This window comes from Coccinella septempunctata, chromosome 1 (assembly GCF_907165205.1).
Source record: "Coccinella septempunctata chromosome 1, icCocSept1.1, whole genome shotgun sequence".
Classification (NCBI taxonomy): Eukaryota; Metazoa; Arthropoda; class Insecta; order Coleoptera; family Coccinellidae; genus Coccinella; species Coccinella septempunctata.
The window spans coordinates 49,014,405-49,020,970 of NC_058189.1; the positions used below are offsets into that span (position 1 = coordinate 49,014,405).

A 6,566-nucleotide genomic window follows, 5' to 3' on the forward strand; every position below is an offset into this window, starting at 1 on the left:
CCCCTCCGTGAACTTTAATATACTATACAAAATATTTCCTCGTGATTTTGATTAAATTGAAGAAGTTATCTATTAGCAAGTTTCAGCGTCCTTTCCATCGATAAATGTTCTAATTCAGAAAAAACGTTTAACGAATTATTGTCAGTAAAAAAAGGATGTACTTTTTATACCTTCTATTTTTAATTGATTTCTCAAAAGTTTAAAAAAAATATCAATCCTGATGGAGATTATCTACATTGATCTGCTTAGAAACATGATTCAATGCGTAATCTTAATAAATTGAACGTTTCTAGACTCACAGGCGCTCGATGTAGTAATTTTTTCTTCTTTCTCAGATTATTTGGGAAAAGATTACTAAAAAAATCATTTTTTAAAGAGATCTGTGCTTTGTGCTTTGTGCTTTGTAATAGCGAATTGAGATTTTAGTAGCCGGTGGTATATCATAGTAATAAGCCCTTGAAGGAACGACAACCTCACCATCTTCTCAAGGGGAGCTACTTTTAAAGGGAAAATAGGCTTCAAAGGTTCACAATCTAATGGTGGGTTTATGCATAGCTACTAAGAACTAAGACTTGAGAAAGGGAATAATTTACATGGCACATAGCGTTCACATGATAGCCATCTGCTCATCGCTTTATGCTTTGGTTCCTTTCTTATAAGTCTCGAAGGTTCATATGGCCGGGGTATAGACTATAATAAGATATATTACAAGTCTATGGGCCTGGGACTGTGAAAGTCCTTTTCCCTTAAAAATTTGCGCCTTTGAGAAAGTGATGATGTCGTACTTTCATAACTGTCTTTCACAAAACACAATCCTGCAAAAAATAGTTTCCTTAGTGATAATTTCATCTTTTTCCAAAAAATCTGAAAAGTACCAAAAATTACTACTTTACTGTGCCTGTAAATCTAAAACCGTTCACTTCTGCAAGGTTATGTAGAGAACCGTTTTTGTTTGCAATTCAATATAGATTATTCTGACTAACCGGTGTGAAAAGAGCGGCCAGAGATAGCAGAGATAGCCCAGACCAGTGGCGTCAGGATCGATTCAGTTTTATCATACGAATTCGATGTATAATCGGAGGAATAGTGGGAAAATCAGTGTAATGAAGATTTTCTGTATTCATCAGATGAATTTCACAAGAAATAAAGATATCTAGGAGATTGATTTTCAAAATCGAACAAGTTTTTATTCACGCCACGTAAATTTATCGATGTTGGCATGAAAAAAATGGAGCATGCGAAGATACCAGGAATACTGTATCCATCAAATTTGACAAAAAGTATTTCTAGGCAATATCATTTTGAACAATCGATTCGACTAAGGGTGGGATTCAGGGGTTGAGTTGAATACAACACTATTCGCACTCACCGCATAGTTATGAAAAAATGAAAAAGCTAGGGGAAAATCGGATAGCACCGGACAGCGGGTATAATCGGATAGTCATCGTTTTCTTGGATTAATCATTTTACCCCCTCCTCTGAAAGGCCAAACGAACTGATTCTATATAAGAACAAACATATCTTTAGTTAACCTTGATATTTTTAGCCGTTTAGGAAATAAACGTTAAATTGTGACTTTTTGTGATTGACACATGGACAGAATAAATTTTGAGGCCTCTCTTCTCTTGATTGGTAGGTGTCCAGATGGTTTCCTAGGCATAGTGCAAGCGTGTACAAATACAGTGCATTTCAAATATCTCCCTTGTAAATGGCTAATTGATTTCAAGGTGCATGTCCGGTGTCACTGGACACAAGCATGACCGGACAAAAATAATTGTCATTAGGTTCTAGAAAATCTCCTCAAAACCAAAATAATCCAACAAAGATCAACGAACAAGAATCTTTATGCTCAGCACAATCCACCAAATCAGAAAGCAATGGTCAAAAAGAAAATATTTTTGATGAACATATTCACAAAAAGATCTTCGTGATAATCTTGAAGAAACTTTGCCAGTTTCGAATGCTGCAGAACACAAAATAGTTAAAAAAATACGTGAAAAAAGTGCACTACATTATAAATGATTTGGAAGAGAAAAATGAAAATGAGGCTAAAGAAGTAAAAAAAATTTGAACGAAAGTTTAAATGAAAATGTTTCAAAACTAGTTGAAAAAAAAAACAAAAACTAAAATTTTCATCCAACGAGAGAACACGAAAGCGGGAAACTCATTTTCTCATTTGCCATGAATGTTTCGACGGAGACTGGATCCAGTTTTGTGAGCAGAGACAACTAAGGTTGTCTATGGTTGTGAGTGTAATAGATGGGTCTATGAAGGATGCTCTGACGTAGAAAAGGGTAAGATTATTGTTGAATTTTAGCTTTTTTCAGCAGTACCTACAATTTTTTTTCGTGTCCGATGTAACCCTCTAGTCTTGAATAGATTCAAAATGTCCACTTTATTTTCTTTGAACGATGTATGTTTATTTTATGAAGTGTATGTTTGTACCTTTTCAGGACATGTGAAGTATTTGTGGAATAATCATTTCAAACTAAGTTTGTTGAAAAACTTCGAGAATAAATTCATGTTTTACTATTTTCTCGTATCATGTCCGGTAGTACCCGACTTTCCCCTACTAATTTTTCAACCACCAACTTCCGCCTGATTCTGATGAACTTTTATTCGGGAATATGAAATGAAGAATGAACAACAGTTTATGAAGTTAATAAAATCCTGTAAAATTACAGAATTTAAATTTTCCTAAATCTGCTTTTAGCTTAAATAACTACATAATTTTTGAAGTAGAGGTGAAGAAGATATCGACGATAATTTCACAGCCTACTAAGTAGGAAGGCGTAGAGGCGTCACATAATATTTTAAAAATATTTTTCCTTAAATTCCGACTTTTTGAAGTCGGAATTTAGTTAAATTCCGAGTTCAAAGTCGGAATTTTATTCAGTTCCGAACTTCTACAGGGTGTTCTACGACGACGTAGATTTCTTCCTGAATTATAGTTTGCTTTTCTACAAATATTCAAATTCATATAATACTAGGTGTTCCCACATTTATGATGAATGAATAATTATGTACACAGGGTGTACATTATTATTTGAGTTTTCTTCTATGAGAGGTCATAACAATGATATGACAACTTTTTACAGACATGACATGACATGACATGAATATTTTTTTAGACATAACTGTTTTTTAGGTATATTCCGGATATTTTATGAAAAAATTTCCTTCTCATATGTAATCGTGAGGCTCAATGGACAAGAAATCAGTACACCCCGAGGTACACCCGGTGTGCTTTGATGTTTCTTACATGAAGAGGTCATTCTACGGTGAGAAAACCTCATATAGGCTGCTCTATGACGAATTGGTTCATTTCCAAATGTGCTGAGATATTCATGAGTGGATTCAGATTTCACAAAATAATCACGTTGTTCTTTAATAAATATTGAGCTTGATGTATTTTATTGCAGAAAATTGTCATTAGGTACATGTTTTTGAATAATTATGAAATTATGGTCGTAGACAGGTAGGGGTAAGGTTGGGCACAACCTCCCCCCACCCCAGTACTGAAATAGTAACCATAAAATAACATTGAGCTCCCAGGCCCCCCCCTGTATATATGGAGAAATAATCTATGTCGTCGTAGAACAACACCCTGTGCATCTAGCCTGTATCGGTTTCGAAGTAAATAAAATTCCGACTTCAAAGTCGAAATTTTATTAAATTCCGACTTTGAACTCGGAATTTAGTTAAATTCCGACTTTGAACTCGGAATTTTGTTAAATTTCGACTTTGAACTCGGAATTTGGTTAAATTGCGACGGAATTTAAGGAAAAATATTTTTAAAATATTATGTGGCCCTTCTACGCCTTCGTAACTAAGCATTTGTACTTCTTTCATTAAAATTCTTGGAATAAACTGAGCACTTTGAAAAAAATGTCTGGAAGTGACATTTTAATGAAAAGTGAAACTAAGTCCAAATCAATAAGAATCCTGTCCATTCGGAATATAATATAACAAATTTTCATTGCATTTTCATACAATAGAATTAACACATTAGAAATCCAAATTGATTTCTTGAAAAACATTATTTTAAGTGATAATTCGAACTGTTTATATTTGAAGCATTCCAGATTTAACCATATCCTTTGAATTATTAGTAGATCCCAAAAATAAAATTATATTTTCATTTCATTCTTCAAATTAATGAATTGCGATTGATAATTGAAGAAAATTTAATCAGGACTTAATTAAAAATTTTTACCATTTTGATTTGAAATACATAATTCAATTTCCTATTTTTTCAGAAAAAGAGCAAAATTTTTCCATCCATTTATTCAAATATCTGTGCGGAATGCAAAATTGTGGAACTTACCGCTCAGATGAAAACTTCGAAACTAGCACGTACTTCGCAAAACAGAGTTCGAAAACTCGATTTACTCGTCCGAAATGAATTTTCCAACAACGAGGGTAACCAGAGCACAATCTATAATGTTATTAAGCCGTATTAAAACCGTCAGTCAAATAGCGGGCGCGATAACGCGAGAGCGAAAAAGATCGAGCGGGCTACCTGTTGCGATTGTCCGTCGAAACGGGTTAGAACCTGTAGCGATGTTATCGTAGATGACTAGATGAACTGCGCGAATATTCTGCTGCCCGGCCAGGCCAGCCGATTCCCTGATCGCTACCTGACGAACGGCAACGCGCTTGCTCTACGAGACCGTGTCCCACCAACCGACGCCTCTGTGGCCGCCAGCGTCGTTTTCACCTGCCTGGGACCACGTCACCGATTTCCCAAATTTATCAAGCTACCCGCTAAGAAGTGGGTTAGTGGAAAACTGAATACTGTAAATGGGTCACGAACATAACCATGATGACCTTAGCCCGATTACTGGTGGCTGGGCTGGATGTGACTCTGAATGGTGCTCCATTTAGAACCTGTTGATCTATCATCAGCTTCTATTAACCCCGACAGAACGATAATGACATACATCGACTGGTCAGCAGAAATTCGAAACGAAGTAAATTGATGCTATTCGATGTGCATTCATGATGAATATTGTTTTGTTGAATGCAGGTCAGAACAACACTTTTTACACTGATTCGAATCAAAAAGATTTGCGGACTTGCGGTTGGCTACCGTAACAAATAATCTAGTAGTCACAAGAACCAGAAGAAAAACAGCAAATTCGAGTGTTTTATGGAAAATTTCATATGAGAGTTGCCCCAAAAAGCTGAGGAAACTAGTGACTTAGAACCGTTTGCACCAAACGCACTTAGTGTTAAGTGTCCCTTAAAATGAACCCTCAACTTAAATTACGTTGCACCAACTATTACGTGACATTTAAATGGCTAAAACTAGCCTTAAATTTAAGCGCTCCTGTAATGACTTAGGACCCTTTGCACCAATCCCCCTTAAAAGGAGTACTTAACTAAGCCTCGTTTAAAGTTAAGGGACGTTTAATTTTATTTCCAGTTGCACGACTGCGGCTTAACATTATCTTAAGTAAGGGGCCCTTAAGTTTTGATATCTAGTGATATTTCAGTTTTTTATTTTGGTGCAACTTCATACTAGTCCAATAAAGCCTTTTCATTGGTTGGCCGGTTGAAGATGATCGTTGTCATTTCATTAACCTAACATTATTGTTCTGTCAGTCAGTGTCAAGGATATTATTATAATATTATCAAAGAGTAACAACTTTTTGTTGCCGAATTAACATTATTATTGATAATGAAATGGATTGTCAAATAAAAGGTACTTGACTTTATTAGAAAAACCACAGCAGTTCTGCAGCTAGTTTATGAGTTCAACAAATTATTTTAGGTTAGAATCCCGCCCTTAAATACCTAAGTGGTCACTACAGGAGCGCCTAAATTTAAGGCTAGCTTTAGCCATTTAAATGTCACTTAACAGTTGGTGCAACGTAATTTAAGTTTCCACCAAACGGACTTAGTGTTAAGTGTCCCCTTAAATGAACCCTCAACTTAAATCACGTGGCACCAACTGTTAAGTGACATTTAAATGGCTAAAGCTAGCCTTAAATTTGAGCGCTCCTGTAATGACCACTTAGGACCGTTTGCACCAATCCCCCTTAAAATGAGTACTTAACTAAGCGTAGCTTAAAGTTGATGGACGCTTAATTTCATTTCCAGTTGCACGACTGCGGCTTAACAGAATCTTAAGTAAGGGGCCCTTAAGTTTTGATATCTAGTGATATTTCAGTTTTTTATTTTGGTGCAACTTCATACTAGTCCAATAAAGCCTTTTCATTGGTTGGCCGGTTGAAGATGATCGTTGTCATTTCATTAACCTAACTTTATTGTCCTGTCAGTCAGTGTCAAGTAAACTATTATATTATTATCAGAGACAAGTCTCTATGATTATTATCGAAGAGTGACAACTTTTTATTGCTGAATTAGCATTATTATTGATAATGAAATGGATTGTCAAATAAAAGGTACTTGACTTGAAAACCACAGCAGTTCTGCAGCCAGTTTATGAGTTCAACAAATTATTTTAGGTTAGAATCCCGCCCTTAAATACCTAATTGGTCATTACAGGAGCGCTTAAATTTAAGGGTAGCTTTAGCCATTCGAATGTCACTTAACAGTTG

The 6,566-nt window shown here is 35.5% G+C and overlaps 1 protein-coding gene across 2 annotated transcripts in view; it reads right to left on the reverse strand.

The window, feature by feature from the left end:
- Window positions 1-4,752, reverse strand: part of LOC123312530 (SCY1-like protein 2) — a 322,515-nt gene extending 317,763 nt beyond the window's left edge. The window contains exon 1 of one of the 2 annotated variants that reach the window (XM_044896997.1): window positions 4,328-4,752. The gene's annotated coding sequence lies outside the window, so the exon portion shown is untranslated. The remainder of the gene's footprint in view (window positions 1-4,327) is intronic. The other variant, XM_044897006.1, reaches the window with a different exon arrangement.
- Between the last annotated feature and the right edge of the window lie 1,814 nt (window positions 4,753-6,566).